General features: G+C 42.1%; 1 protein-coding gene across 1 annotated transcript in view; it reads right to left on the minus strand.

Moving 5' to 3' along the window:
* The window catches only part of LOC100525054 (translation initiation factor IF-2), a 63,761-nt gene continuing 52,235 nt past the window's right edge, over window positions 4,598-16,123 (minus strand). Inside the window, exons 8-9 of the transcript XR_002345827.1 lie at window positions 6,175-6,270; window positions 4,598-4,732 (exon numbers count right to left, since the gene is read on the minus strand). The gene's annotated coding sequence lies outside the window, so the exon portion shown is untranslated. The remainder of the gene's footprint in view (window positions 4,733-6,174; window positions 6,271-16,123) is intronic.

Below are 16,123 nucleotides of genomic sequence, written 5' to 3' on the forward strand. Positions count from 1 at the left end.
ACCCCTTCCCTTGACCCCATATTCTGTGACTAAAGCCTTATCTAAAGATTCCTCTTCCTGCCAAATCTTCTAGAATTACTGTCCTCATTGCAGCCCAAGTGATCTTATCTCTCTCCTTAAAACGCTCTATGGCTTCCTGTTACTCTTGGGATCAAGACCTAAATTCCTTCATGTGGCCTGCAGAGACCTAGCCTCTGCCTGCCTCTTTGGTCTTATCTCTGCCTCAGGTGTAGTTGAGGACCCAAGAGGGCAGCCTTACTAGATAACCTAAGTACTTGAAACAGAACACCACCCTCCCTTCATAGTAATGTGTCTTAAACCTGAAGATAGTCACTCATCCTGGTCTGGTTACAAGGACTATCATTTAATCTCTCTTCTTTGGCTTCCTGAGAGTTTGAACAGAAAAGCCACAGTATTTTTTAGCTTCTCCCATTGAGAGGTGGAGTCTGTTCTCTGCATTTTCTGAATCTAGGCTTGGTCATGTGACTTGCTTTGTTCTATGGGATATTAGCAAATTTGATATTAGAAATCTTACAGAGTGCTTACAGTTATGGTTTGCTCTTTCTTGCTACTGAGAACTCTTCCACCACCTTGTGAAAAACTCCTGACTAACCTGATGAATGATTAAAGACATGTGGTCATCTCCCCAACTGACATCTAAGCAACTGCCAGACATGTGAATGCAGACCCTTAGACCAACTAGCCTGCCAACCATCAGACGTGTGAGCCAAGCCATTGTAGACCATCTAGGCCTAATAATGCTGGCCCAGAACAGAGGAAGCCCCTCAACAAAGCCACAAATCAGTGAAAAACAATGCTTATTGTTTTAAAGTTAAACCAGGAAGTTTTGAGGTGTTTTGTTTTGCAATAAAAGATAACTGATATCCAAGGCATTTCTTTGCATCTACCAGGCTGGATTTGCTTTGTGTAATTCTTAGAGCTACTGAGCACCTGAAGAAGAGATCCACCTTGCATCATCTTCACATAGCTGGCCTAGGTTACCTTAAGTTCTCCCATCACATTTCTCATAGTTTTCCTTAAATATAATAGGGATGGAATTCCCTGATGGTGCAGGGGGTTAAGGATCCAATATTGTCATTTCTGTGGCACAGGTTCGATCCCTGGCCTGGGAGCTTTTGCATGCTGAGGGTGTGGCCAAAAAAGTTAAATATTAGTAGGAATAATCTTACATCCTGTCTCTTTTATTTCAACTTGTTCAATAGAGGTGATAATCATTTGCATGGGCATGGTTTTCATTGATTTTATTACTCTTAAAAAAAGGCTAGGGAGTTCTCTAGTGGTTAGCTTTCACTGCTGTAGCTTGGGTTCAATCCCTGGTCTGGGAACTGAGATCACATCAAGCTGCTGCACCCTGTGCTCCCCCCCTCCAAAAAAAATTTTTTTTTTTAAAGTTTGAATTATATAAATAATGAGTATAATTTGTATGTATGTTTTGTTATAAATTTAGTCTTAAATAGCACAGGGCATAAAAACTGAAACAAACAGGTAAATGGCCATATTATAGAATAATGTAACTAGTCATAAATAATGAAAGGAAATGCCTTTATAACTAATGCTAATTATTGATGTAATTGTATCCATCTTAAAGAGAATTTGTGTTTCCACATGAATGGATGTCAATTTGTGAACTCAGGAACATATAAAATATTTTCCCTTTGAAATTAACAGTGATTACATTTTCAACTTGCATTGGCCCCAAATAAGAGATTCTTTCAGGTAAAGCAAGAGGGGACTGTCTTGCAGTTACTATACCTTTTACAGTAATAGAAAATTAAAATGTAACAGATGATTAAGGTTTTTTTGTTCTGAGATCAAGGTATAGCCTCAGGAGGCTAATGCATGTGTAAAGCCTCTGTTGAGTGAGTGGTATTAATGTGTGTAAAGAAAGAATGTGGCAGTCAAGCACGCGAGGGGGTGGGGGGTGGGGGACGACTGAAGGGAGGTGTATCTAGTCCACATTCCTGAGAAGACCTTGCTGTTATGGAGGTAGAGGTGGATACACCAGTATGTTATCTGCGGCCTAATTGGGCTACTGATGTGTTTCCTAACGGACTGTATGCCCATCAGGCTGACTCCTAAGTCCTTTCACAGAATTTTTTGTACTTTTGTACTTGTTCATATTTGTGTGTTTGTTTACAGCTTCCAGCCACAGCTTGTGGAAGTTCCTGGCCTGAGAGTGAATCCTAGCTGCAGCTGTGACAACAGCGGATCCTTTAACCCACTGTGCTGGACCAGGAATCGATCCTGCATCTCTGCAGTGAACCAAGCTGCCACAGTCAGGTTCTCAACCCACTGTGTCACAGTGGGAACTCCACCTTGTTCGTACTTTAAATCAGATTGTTGGTATTTAGTGTACATGTCTTGAGTTATACGTCAGCTTTCATCAACCCTAGGGAGCTGCCAGCACCTGGGTATTGAGGCCCCAAACTGAACTTTGAGATTCTTTAAAGTATTGAGGCCTCCTAGAAGTGGGTAGCCAGCCTTCCTCTGCAGGAAGCAGCTCTCTTGCCATATTCTGTTTCAATCTACTCTCATTGCAAAAGTCCTTTTCAATCCTGTAACTCTTGGCTCTGCTGACATTTTGATGAACTGGACTCTATTGTTCTTTCTCTCACCTGGGAAGAGAAGAGGTCAGACCTCTAAGGCAAATAAAAAGGCCAATCCCAAAGTGACTCATCTTTGAAAACACTGGGTCATTCCACACTTTTTCACACTTAATTGAAAGCTGTCTTTGCAAAGCTTCACCAAGAGATTTCCGCAGTGGCCTCAGCATTTAGTAGCCCCATAGACTGCCAGAGCAAAAGGGAACGGGAGGCAGTTTAAACCATCTGTTCTAGAACAAGACATCTGGTCTCGGGTCTGTGCCTTTGGTTGGGGCTCTTTGGGAACCATCTGCCTCCCCATCTGACAGAGCTGTTATAAGCCAGGCACTGTCAAGTGTTAGGGAGACTAAGAGGAGAGGGTGCCCAAGCTGAAGTCATCCTGGTAGTGAGCTTGGTTGTCTGGGAGAATTGTGGGGCTAACCAGTTCCTGTAAACATGTCTATAGACACCCACACATGCCCAGGGGCTTTAAACCATCAAAAGTCTTTTATTTCCAAGTGCCAACACTGGATGTTGAGTTCTTGAGGATAGTAATATACATTTTCTATTGCCAAGGTTGGCCAAGACTCTTGCCCTTTCTGTGTTAAAAGAAAAAAAAAAAAATTGAGATAAGTATAGAGATGTTATGGAGGATACCAGGCAAGGATTTTGGAAACATGAGCTAAGAAGATACAAGGTATATTGGAGGAACTTTAGTGGGAAAGAAGTTTCCCAAATAAAGGGTGAGGAGCACTTGCTTTTATGAGATTTGAGGTGTTTGGGCCCCAGGCTCATCATGCTTTTATTGCTGCCACACAGCATACACACCAAGCTATGTTAATGCTAGTTTATCCTTGAGTCTTAGCTAAAGGAAACCTAGTTTAATGGAAGTTCCTGATAGTTTATTAAGGTGAAATATATTCAGTGCCAGAGAGGTTGAGAAGGTTATCTGTTCTTCAGGCCTTTATTTGCTACTTTATGGCAAGAACACAAACTGGATCCTTTGACTGACTGACACCAGCCCTACAAACCAGGTTCTTACCTCTGCTGTAATTTCAGGGAATAAGAGATAGCCTCACTGGGGAATCTGTTTCAGAAACTTCATCTTAAAAAACAGAGCTGGGAGTTCCCTGGTGGCTCAGCCGATTAATGACCCGGTATTGTTGCTGCTATGGCTTGGGTTTGATCCCTGGCCGGGAACTTCCACATGCTTCAGGAGAAGCTTAAAAAACAAAACAAAACAAACTGCGCTGATTTTTTTTTTTTTTTTTTTAGGGCCCCACCTGCGGCATAGGGAAGTTCCCAGGCTAGGGGTTGAATTTGAGCTACAGCTGCTGGCTTATACCACAGCCACATGTAGTGTGGGATCCGAGCTACGTTGGTGACCTCTACCACAGCTCACAGCTACGCTGGATCCCTGACCCACTGAACAAGGCCGAGGATTGAACCCACATCCTCATGGATGCCAGTTGGATTCGTTTCCGCTGATCCATGACGGGAACTCCAGAAGTTTGACTTTTTTTTTGGCTTTTTAGGTCTGCACCTGTGGCATATGGAGGTTCCCAGGCTAGGGGTCAAATTGGAGCTGTAGCTGCAGGCTTACGCCACAGCCACAGCCATAGCAACTCAGGATCCGAGCCGTGTATGCAACCTACACCACAGCTCATGGCAATGCTGGATCCTTAACCCAATGAGCAAGGCCAGGGATTGAAGCTGCGTCCTCATGGATGCTAGTCAGATTCGTTAACCACTGAGCCATGACAGGAACTCTGAAAGTTTGATTTTATAATGCTTAAAACTACACTGAGACTATGCTGGAAGAGAATACAGAGCTAACTGGTTTAATAATAACACTCTCCTGACCAATTCCCTTTCATGCTTCCCCCAACCTCTGCAAAAAATAGGGCAAAATACTTAGCTTAACACTGTGGTCATCGAGCAACCAGTCATTTCCAAATATGGACAGTTGAACCCTCCAGTTTCACTTCTGGAATTCAAGAGCCAGGAGAATGGCATTTACGTTTGTGTACATTTTCTACAACTCTTTTCCTCTCATTCCCCAACTCGATGAAGCCTCTGTGTTGTTTGCTTTAATATTAATTATGGCATCTTCAATGAGTGAATTGTTACTAGAAAAAAAATAAGTTACAGTCTTTAAGAAGAATGCAGTTAATACATTTCTACTGGCATAGGAAGTTGTCAGTGGTAGAATTTAAAGAGAAACTAGCAAGTTACAGAAAAGTATGTTAAATAAAATCATTTTGAAAAAGAAAAATGATTTAATGTTTTAAAAAAGCAATTTCCCCTCTTTTTAAAATATTTAATTAATTTTTTTTTTCTTTTTTAGGGCTGTACCTGTGCTATATGGACGCTCCCAGGCTAGGGGTCGAATTGGAGCCACAGCTGCTGGTCTACACCACAGCCACAGCAACACATAGCTTGCAGTAATACCAGATCCTTAACCCACTGATGGAGGCCAGGGATTGAACTCATATCTTCATGGATCCTAGTTGGGTTCTTAACCCGCTGAACCACAAGAACTCCAAATTCGATGACTTTTACTATATTTATAGTTGTACAACCATCATCACAACCTAATTTTAGAACATTTCCATCAATTTCCCATCTTAACAATAAAGATAGTTATGATACATGTCCTGACATTAGACTCAAGTTTAATTTTTGCCTTCTTTGGTAATTACAGAAAATTATGTATTAAGGAAAATTCTACAGTGCTTATTAGCTGTTAGTTGTAAGTTATTGTTCACTAAGCACTTCTCTTACATTATCATTTAATCCCCATTTTACCAGTGAGAAAACTAATGCTTATAGGAGTTAAGCAACTAGCCCAAGGTTAAGTTGTATGTTATATGTAGCAGAGCCGGGATTTGAAGCCAGGGTTGTCTGACTAATTCATGCTGCTAACCACCATGCTATATTCCTCTCATCAATGTAAGGATTTGACTTGTAACCATTTGAGTTTTATAATGGTAGACCACAGAGAATCGATATGGTCACATGTTAACATTGTAATTTGGCTTAAAGAAAGAAGCTAAAGAAACTCTTAATTCAGAGTGTAATGTCCAGGACACTGGACCTGAAGCTGACCTGCACCTTGCATTTGCAGAGTAACAGCTAAAAGAACTACAACACAGGACTCTAGCTAAAGATTAGGAACAACAGAAACAGACTCACAGTGGATTAAAGAAAACACATTAAATTAAAAAAAAAAAAAAGATTAGGAACAGCCTAAATGTCCTTCAGGAGGGAACTAGTTAAGTAACATGGTACTTAAGCTATCAAAAACCCAAAAGAGGAAAGAAAAGAAAAACAAGGAAGTTTTTTATGCACTGATATGGAATGCTTTCCAAGACATTAAATGAAAAAAGCAAGGCTCATTGCAGGATGTTTAGTACGTTACCATTAATAATATGTTTAAAGAGGATGTACATATATAATCATTATGTTGAACAAGCATGACTCATGGGGTGTGTATCAGTTCATGCAGGCCAAACTACTGCACAAATAGATCCAAAACACAACTCAGCAAAATAACTTATTTCTTGCTCACCTAATAGTCCTGGACAGATATTCAGGTCAGGGAGGAAGCTCTCCATTACTGTCATTCAGGGTCCTTGGCTCTGTTCATCTTGCGGTCTGCCATCCCCTAGGTCAGAAAGTGGTACACATTGCTTCCGCTCACATTATACTGGAGAAAATTTTGTCATATGATCTCACTTGAATTAAAAGGGAATAGAGGAAACTAGCCTAGTAGTCCCAGAAATTAATGGCTTTTGGTAGACAGACAAGGTCTCTGTTATAGTCAGCTTCTCACGTCACCAAATAAACTCACTTTTCTCCCAAGGGATATGACCAAGGTCCCATCCAATTACTGGATTTCATATCAAAGTCTGGATTGCAGTCTTTTCTAATCAGCCTGGATGAGTTTTCTCATGGTCCAGCAACCTATGAGCTAAAAGCCAAGTTGTTGCCATTTCATCACTACCCCAATAAAACCAGCCACCCTATAACCAGTGATAGAGAGGACAGAAAAACTGCAATGAAAATTCCTATTTGGAAATGGGAGAATGAAACACGAAACAGTCACGTCCGAAGCAATTACGGAATTCTGCCAGCTGTATATTATGAAAATGCTCTTGGACAGAGGACCTGAATAGACATTTGCCTTTTTTCTTTTTTCGGCCACCCTGTGGCATATGGATCCACATATGGATCCCCTGGCCAGGGATCGGATCTGAGCTGTAGTTGCAACCTACACCAAAGCTGTGACAGTGCTGGATCCTTTAATCCTTTGTGCTGGGCAGGGAATCAAACCTGCATCCTGGCACTTCAGAGACACAGCTGCCACTGATCCTGTTGCACCACAATGAGAACTCCTGAATAGACATTTTTCCAGAAAATATACAGATGGCCAAGGACACATGAAAAGATGTTCAATATTGCTAATCATCAGGGAAATGTACATCAAAACCACCTGTCAAAATGTCTACTATCAAAAAGACAACAGGAGTTCCCGTCGTGGCGCAGTGGTTAACGAATCCGACTAGGAACCATGAGGTTGCGGGTTCGGTCCCTGCCCTTGCTCAGTGGGTTAACGATCCGGCGTTGCCGTGAGCTGTGGTGTAGGTTGCAGACGCGGCTTGGATCCCGCATTGCTGTGGCTCTGGCGTAGGCCGGTGGCTACAGCTCCGATTCAACCCCTAGCCTGGGAACCTCCATATGCCGCGGGAGTGGCCCAAGAAATAGCAACAACAACAACAAAAGACAAAAAGGCAAAAGACAAAAAAAAAAAAAAAAGACAACAAATTTTGGCAAGGATGTGGAGAAAAGAGAACCCTTGTACACTGTTGGTGGGAATGCAAATTTCCTTGTACACTGGAAAACAGTATGGGGGTTCCTCAAAAAACTAAAAATAGAACTACCATATGATCTAGCAATTCCACTTCCCAGGTTTTTTTTTTTTTTTTTTTTTTTTGCTTTTTAGGGCTGCCTCTGTGGCATATGGAGTTTCCCAGGCTAGGGGTCAAATGGGAGCTGGAGCTGCAGGCCTACACCATAGCCCCAGCAATGCAGGATCTGAGCCACATCTGTGACCTACACCACAGCTCACAGCAATGCCAGATCGCCAACTCACTGGGCGAAGCCAGGGATCGAACCTGCAACCTCATGGTTCCTAGTTGGATTTGTTTCTGCTGCGCCACAACGGGAACTCCCAGGTATTTTTTCAAAGAAAACAAAGTCACTAATTTGAAAAGATATATGTGTTCCTGTGTTCATATAGCATTATTTACAACAGTCAAGATAGAGAAGCATCCTGTCTCTATTGATAGATGAGTGGATAAAGAAAATATATATTCTTTAGGCTAATATTACATTGTGTGTGTATGAAATCTTGCCATTTCTAACAGTATGAATGAACTTGGTATGATGCTAAGTGAAATAAGTCTGAGAACAGCAAATGCTGTGTGATCACACTTATAATGTGGAATCTAAAAAAACAAATGAACAAACAACAAAACAGAAACAGACTCAGATACAGGGAACAAACAGGTAATTACTGGGGTGGGAGGGAATAAATGGAATGGGTGGGGAGATTAAGAGGTATAGCCTTCCAGTTACAAAATAGATGAGTCATGGGCATAAAATGAACAGCATAGGAAATATAGTCAATAATTACATAATATTTATAACAAAATTCATTGAGGAGTTCCCGTCGTGGCGCAGTGGTTAACGAATCCGACTAGGAACCATGAGGTCGCGGGTTCGGTCCCTGCCCTTGCTCAGTGGGTTAACGATCCGGCGTTGCCGTGAGCTGTGGTGTAGGTCGCAGACGCGGCTCGGATCCCGCGTTGCTGTGGCTCTGGCGTAGGCCGGTGGCTACAGCTCCGATTCAACCCCTAGCCTGGGAACCTCCATATGCCGCGGGAGCGGCTCAAGAAATAGCAACAACAACAACAAAAAAAGACAAAAGACAAAAAGACCAAAAAAAAAAAAAAAAAAATTCATTGAATTATTAAAAAATCTTTGATGACAGGTGGTAACTAGACTTATGATGATCATCTTGTAACATATAGAAAAGTCAAATCACCACGTTGTGTACTTGGAACTAACACAGTGTTTGTAGGTCAGTTATACTTCAATCTTTAAAAAAGTTAAAAGGCAGGGGCTAAAAAACTTCTGGCAGTGAAGGAAGTCCTCATTATTAGACTCATCTTGCTCTTTAGGAAAAATTCACTTGTCATTGTTCTCCTTATACCCTGGCTCTGCCCTCTGGCAAGTCCTTAGCCATTTCCCCCCTGCCCTGCTCCACCTGAAGTGGGAACATTGCTTTCTTGAGGACTGTGCAGCTTTGACAACCTGCTTCCTGATGCTGCAGGGTCGGAGATCCAAGTGTTGTTTTATGGCTTATCTATTCAGGCCAGGCTTGTGAGGTTTTTGGCAATATGGTTCCCTCAGAAACTTTAGATCTGTTTGCTTCTAAGCAGCTTGTATTCCCAAAGATCTCTCAGACAGGTTTTCAACATTATCCAAAAAAAAGGTAGAAAAACTTCAAAAAGTTTCAAAAGGTAACAACCTGGGCAATACTCCTTGTCTTATTCCTCCCATAATTTATGTCAAGAAGAGAATTTTTTCTGGGGGTTTAAGCTGTGGAAATTTGGATCATGATTTTGGTGAAATTTCCAGTCTCTCCTTATTCTACTAGTTGTGTTTTTATGTTGTAGGCATATACTGTCTAGTTGGTGTCAGCATGAAACTCAACTGTGTGGTAGTTGTCTCATCACAGGGTGCAACAGATGATCCTAAATCAAAAACAAAATGGAGTTCCGCTGCAGCTCATTGGGTTACAAATTCAACTAGTATCCATGAGGATGTGGGTTTGATCCCTGGCCCCACTCAGTGGGTTAAGGATCCAGCATTGCTGTAAGCTGTAGTGTAGGTCACAGAGGTGGCTCGGATCCTGTGTTGCTGTGGCTGTGGCTGTGGCTGTGGCTGTGGCATAGGCTAGCAGCTGCAGTTCCCATTCAACCCCTAGCCTGGGAACTTCCATATGCGGCAGGTTCGGCCCTAAAAAGCAAAAAGAAAAAAAAGAAATCATGATGATCACTAAAACCAACATTTCACCTTGCAGGGAAACCATAACCCTACCTAATCCAGATAGATTAGATCTAGAATTCTAGACCAGGGGTCAGCAAACTATGGCCTGAGGGTCAAATCTGGCCAACCACCTGTTTCTGTAAATAAAGTTTTATTGGAACAAAGCCACACTTACTTGTTTTCCATCTTGTTCATGATGCTTCTGTGCTACAACAGAGTTGAGTAGCTTTAACAGAGACAGTACAGCTCACAAAACCTAAAATATTGACCTTCTGGCCCTTTTTCAGGAAAAAAAAAATTGCCCATTTTTGTTCTAGACAATATTTAATAGCCTCTTCCGTGATCTGTCATTGATGACCAAAAGGAAGATAAGAATGAAAAATTCCACTCTTGCCTGAAGAACCTTACTCATGCCCTTAGGTATTTAAACAGGAAAAGGTAAGACCAGTCAATTGATACTGGTTAAATCACTCACAGACACCAAACTCTGCTGCAACAGGTCGGCTCTTGAAATCCATCCAATCAGTGACTAACCACTTCACTCTGAAACACTCACAGCCAATCATTTATATTTAACCCAAACCCCCACATTTCCCCCAAGCCCTACAGAAACCCTATCTTTTACTTTGTTCACAGAGATTTTCTCTCTCCTTGCAGTTCTCCCTTGCCTGGCAAGAAATTAATTTGTGTGTGTGTGTATGTCTTTTTAGGGATGTACCCACGGCACATGGAAGTTCCCAGACTAGGGGTCAAATCAGAGCTGTAGCCGCTGGCCTATGCCACAGCAATGTCAGATCCCAGCTGCATTGTGACCTACACCACAGCTCACGGTGACGCTGGATCCCTAATCCACTGAGTGAGGCCAGGAATCAAACCTGCATCCTCATGGATGCTAGTCAGATTCGTTTTCACTGATTCACAATAGGAACTCCAAGAAATTAATTTCTACTTGTGTTTTCCATTTCTAGATTTGAAAGAACTGTGACTTCTTTATTTTTTCAATTTCTTTCCACTTTTTAAAGTTTTATTGAATATAGTTGATTTACAACATTGTGATATTTTCTGCTGTAAAACAACATGATTAGCTACACACATATACACATCCATTCTTTTCCAGATTCTTTTCCCATATAGGTTATCGCAGAATATTGGGTAGAGTTCCCTGTGCTATACAGCAGAATGATTCTTTTAATACAAGCAAACATAAATTACAAGGACTTAAGAAAGTAGGAGTTTATATCTTGCTCACCTAGTAGCCTTGGACAGGTATTCAGCTCAGTGGGGCATCTCTCATCCTCCCTGTCATTCTTGGACCCAGATTCCTTCTGTTGGTCATCTTTTATGCCCTTGTCATCATATGCATCCAGGTGGCAGGAGAGCAAAGAAGGAGTTTCATTGTGTGGGGGTGTTTACTAAGCCAGTCCTAGAAGTGGCACCCATCTATTATCCCTAACCCAGCTCACATTCCATTGGAGAGAATTTAGTCTAGAAGTTATGTCAAATTGTAAAAGACACAGAAATACAGAGTAGCTTTGTGCCTAAAGGATAGAATGTATACTCCTAGAGGGAGCTAGAGGTCTCCACTATGGAGTGTAGACCAGAAAGCATCTTAATTTTTTTTTTTTAATCTTTTTAGGGCTGCACCCATGGCATATGGAAGTTCCCAGGCTAGGGGTCTAATTGGAGCTGTAGCTGCTGGCCTACACCACAGCCATAGCAATGTGGGATCTGAGCGGAGTCTGTGACCTACACTGCAGATCACGGCAACACCAGATCCTTAACCCACTGAGCAGGACCAGGGATCAAACTCACGTCCTCATGGATACTAGTCAGTTTCATTACCATTGAGCCATGATGGGAATTCCAGTATCTTAATTTTTGCCTTCCACTGGCCCTTTTGTTTATTCTCCATGGCTGGTTTTCCATTGCCTTTTTCACCTTGGTCAAGTCCATCAACTTTGATAACCACTCTTATGTATTAAGTCCTCCTGAAATTCTAGTCTCCCAAACAACATCAGTTAAGTAACAGAAATGCCCAGCCCCCTCTAATAGTTATCACCCTAAAATTGATTTAAAACAGATTTCTTTCTCTCTCTCTCAGTGTGAGCCTCTAAGATGTGAGTGATCTCCTTTGGAAAAGGAGTGTGTGGTCACTTTTGTTCCTTCTTCATTCTATGCTTCCACTTTTCCCTTGTTGCTATCTCTGATCTTTCCAAGCTGGGTGGATGCTAGTTCATCTGGTGTCTTTGTGTAGATTAGAAAAAGGTTTCCTGGAGTTCCTGTTGTGGCTCAGTGAAAACAAATCCGACTAGGAATCATGAGATTGCATGTTCGATCCCTGGCCTCGCTCAGTGGGTTAAGGATCTGGCGTTGCCATGAGCTGTGGTGTAGGTCACAGACGTGGCTCGGATCTGACGTGGCTGTGGCTGTGGCGTAGACCGGTGGCTACAGCTCTGATTTGACCCTTAGTCTGGGAACCTCCATGTTCCGTGGGTATGGCCCTAAAAAGCAAAAAAAAAAAAAAAGAAAAGAAAAGGTTTCTTTTCTGGGTGGATGCAATCCCATGGTGAGAGAACTGTGCCTCTGTGTGAAGTCGAAAAAGGCAACCCTTTCTCCAAGCAGATACAACCCTGTACCAAGATATATGGTTTGGAGAGTGGAAAGCAGGCTGGATTTGAGCCCCCACTGGCACCTACAGACAGACACCCTTTCCAGTGAATAACTGGTACAACCATGAAGGCTGTTAAGGCTGGAACATATGGAGGAAGTCTCAAGGGAGACAGTAATGTTTGAACTTAACTAATACAGCTGTGAGTGGCATCTGCATTCGCTGGGCTTTGCAGATGTTTAAGCCTTACTCTTTTTTTCTTTTTGCAGCCTGTATTTCTGAGTTCTTTAAAGCTCCCTCACCTCATCTTTGGGGATCTCATCACTGTGCTTTCCCACAGATGCGTACATTGCTCTTGTGGTTCTTTGTTTACAATTCTTTCTTGAGACTCTGGGCCTCTGCTGATAATGCCTCCACCCTCCTTCTGCTGAAGTCCATTCACTCCTCTAGGCAGCTTGCTTGCTTTCTTCCCTCCTTCCTTTTCTCTTTCTTATCTTTCCTTCCTTTTCTCCCTTCCTTTTTGTCTTTTTAGGGCTGCACCCACAGCATATGAAGTTCCCAGGCTAGGGGTCTAATCAGAGCTATAGCTACCGGCCTACGCCACAGCCACAGCAATACAGGATCTGAGCCGCATCTGCGACCTACATCACAGCTCACGGCAACACCAGATCCTTAACCCACTGAGCAGGGCCAGAGATTGAACTCGTGTCTTCATGAATACTAGTCAGATTTGTTACTACTGAGCCACAACGGGAACTCTCCAGGCAGCTTTCTTTTTTGGTTTGGTTGGTTTTTGGGCCTGCAGCATGTGGAAGTTTCAGGGCCAAGGATCAAACCCAAGCCACAGCAGTGGCCTAAGCCACTGCAGTGACAACGTTGATCCTTAACCCATTGCACCACAAGAGAACTCCCCTAGGCAGCTTCCTTGAACAGGACTCAAGACAGCACTTCTCCAGAGCTCTTGTATTTATGTACTACATTTGGACTAGAGAAAACATGTTCATTGACCCACTGTCAGGAGTTCTGCTTTATCTCAAACCATAGCCTCATCTCCACCCTACAGGATGCCTGAGCCAGGCCTTTACCTTTTACATATCCCAGACACAACTCAGACATCAGCCACTGTGCCTCTTAGGTTGGAAGAAATATTACATACTGCCATGTGATCCCAGAAACCTCCTCATATCAGTGTGAGGTGAGGGGGCAGACACTGCCCAGGATGAGGTTAAGAAGGTGGCAGTGACTCAGTACACCAATAGCTTTCTCTAAAAACTTTGAATCTTCTTTTTTTTCAACCTCTCCAACACCTTCTGTAAGCTGGAGGTGGGTGCTGAACTTAGAGTAAAAAAACTGGTTTCCTACACTCTCCATCTGCAAATCCTGTGTTGGTGAATTTGCATCTAACTTTGAATATGACCTTATTGTTCTGGGGTCTCAGCCAAATCTGAGACTAAGTGAGGTTCATTTAAACATTCTATCTATACATATCTCTGAAAGTATACATATGCAACAGAAAATATTGCTTACCTTCGGTGGGAAATTTGTTGGCACAGGGGAGCTGTGGGAGGGAGAGTTTTCACACATGCTCTTAAAACTGTTTAATTTTAAACTATATATACGTAGTACCTATTTAAGAAATACACCTTCTAAATATAGATTAAAGCACATTGCTATGATAGAGCACTTTCCAAGTCTTAAGAAGAATGAGCTAAAATTTCTGATGTAGACAAATCTCAAAGATGTTAAGAAAAGGAAGATACAGACTATTTCATAATATACCTGGTTTACATACAATAAAATTGGGCATAATTACATGTTTTTTAATGTGTGATAAACATTTCCAGAAGACTTTATCAGGATAGGCTAAATTATGTTTTAGTAACATATTAACATATTAAATTTGAAATATCTGGAGTTCCTGTTATGGCTCAGTGGGTTAAGAATCTGACTAGTGGGAGTTCCCATTGTGGCACTGTGGAAACGAATCTTACTAGTATCCATGAGGATGTGGATTTGATCCCTGGCCTTGCTTAGTGGGTCAGGGAACTGGTTGCTGTGAGCTGTGGTGTAGGTTGCAAATGTGGCTTGGATCCCACTTTGCTGTGGCTGTGGCAAAAGCTGGAAGCTACAGCTTCCATTAGACCCCCTAGCCCTAACTTTGATATGCCTTCAGTGTGGCCCAAAAAGACCAAAAAAAGGGGAAAAAAAAAAAGAGGAAAAAAAAAAAGAAATCTATGTTGGTTATCACTGCAAAGATTTATATTTCTTGTGTATACACATGTCCACTGAGAGAGGTAACTATTTTAAGGCAGCTGTTCTCTACATGGTGACTCAGGGATCCAGGCTGTTTCCACCTTGTGGCTCCCCCATCTCAAGCACTCCATAATTGCGGCAACAAGGGAAGAGAAAGCTGCAGAGTCACAAACTGGCAATAAATGCTTTGGCTCAGGAAGGCACATATCACTTCTGTTTATAACTCTTGAAGCAGAACTAGTCTCATGGGCCTAGCCTCACAGTAAGGCAGGGGAGGAAACGCTGTCATCCTTCATACTCAGGTAGAAGAAAATAAAATGGGCTTCAGTATCATATGACATTATCTTTGCCACAAGCATGCACACACACACACAAACAGGTAACAGGAGGAGGGAGTGTGAGGATCTGAAATCAGATTTACTTTCCATGGTACTATTCACAATAGTCACTATGTTTGGATTTTTTTTTTTTTTTTCTTTTTAGGGTCACACCTGTGGCATATGGAAGTTTCCAGGCTAGGGGTCACATTGGAGCTGTAGATGCTGGCCTACATCACAGCCATGGCAACACCGGATCAAAGCTGCATGTGCAACCTAAGCCTCAGCTTGCAGAAATGCCAGATCCTTAACCTACCAAGCAAGACCAGGGATTGAACCTATATCCTCACAGACGTCATGTTGGGTTCTTAACCCACTAGCCACAAAGGGAAGCTAGTTATATGAGGAATAGGATATAGTATAAAAATATCTTCCTACATGATACTTATTAATTATGAGTGGACAAAGAATAGCTTTACAATGACAGACAACACCTTAATTTAGGGATCAAAGTTAATTAATATCACCAATAATGGGCCAAAGAGACATCATATGCCTCCTGATTTAATGAGCTAAAAAGAATGCAGTATCATTTTTGTGACATTTCTGCCAAGAATGAATAGCCTGAACTTGAGGAATCATGAGGAAAAAAACCAGGTAAACCTAAATTGATGAACTTTTATACAAAATATCTTGCCTCTATTCTTCTCCTTCTTCTCTTTGTTCTTCTTTTCTTTATGGCTATACCTGTGCATATGAAAGTTCCCAGGCTAGGGGTCAAATCAGAGTTGCAGCTGCTGGCCTATGCCATAGTCACAGCAATGCCAGATCCTGAACCTGCTAAGCGAGGCCAGGGATCAAACTTGAATCCTCATGGATACTAGTTGGGTTCTTAACCTGCTGAGCCACAATGGGAACTCCCTCTTGCCTATATTCTTCAAGTGACAAGGTAATGGAAGGTAAAGAAAGACTGAGGAATTAATCTAGATTGAAGGAACTAAAGAGACTAGTCAACTAAATATAATGGGTAATCCTGGATTGGATCCTGAACCAAAAAAAACACAACAACAACTATTTTTTTTCTTTTTTAGGGCCACACCTGAAGCATATGGAAGTTCCTAGGCTAGGGTTCAAATCAGAGCTGTAGCTGCTGACCTACACCACAGCCACAGCAACACCGGATCTAAGCCACATCGGTGACCTACATCAAAGCTTGTGGCAATGCC

Source organism: Sus scrofa, chromosome 7 (genome assembly GCF_000003025.6).
Source record: "Sus scrofa isolate TJ Tabasco breed Duroc chromosome 7, Sscrofa11.1, whole genome shotgun sequence".
Taxonomy (NCBI): Eukaryota; Metazoa; Chordata; class Mammalia; order Artiodactyla; family Suidae; genus Sus; species Sus scrofa.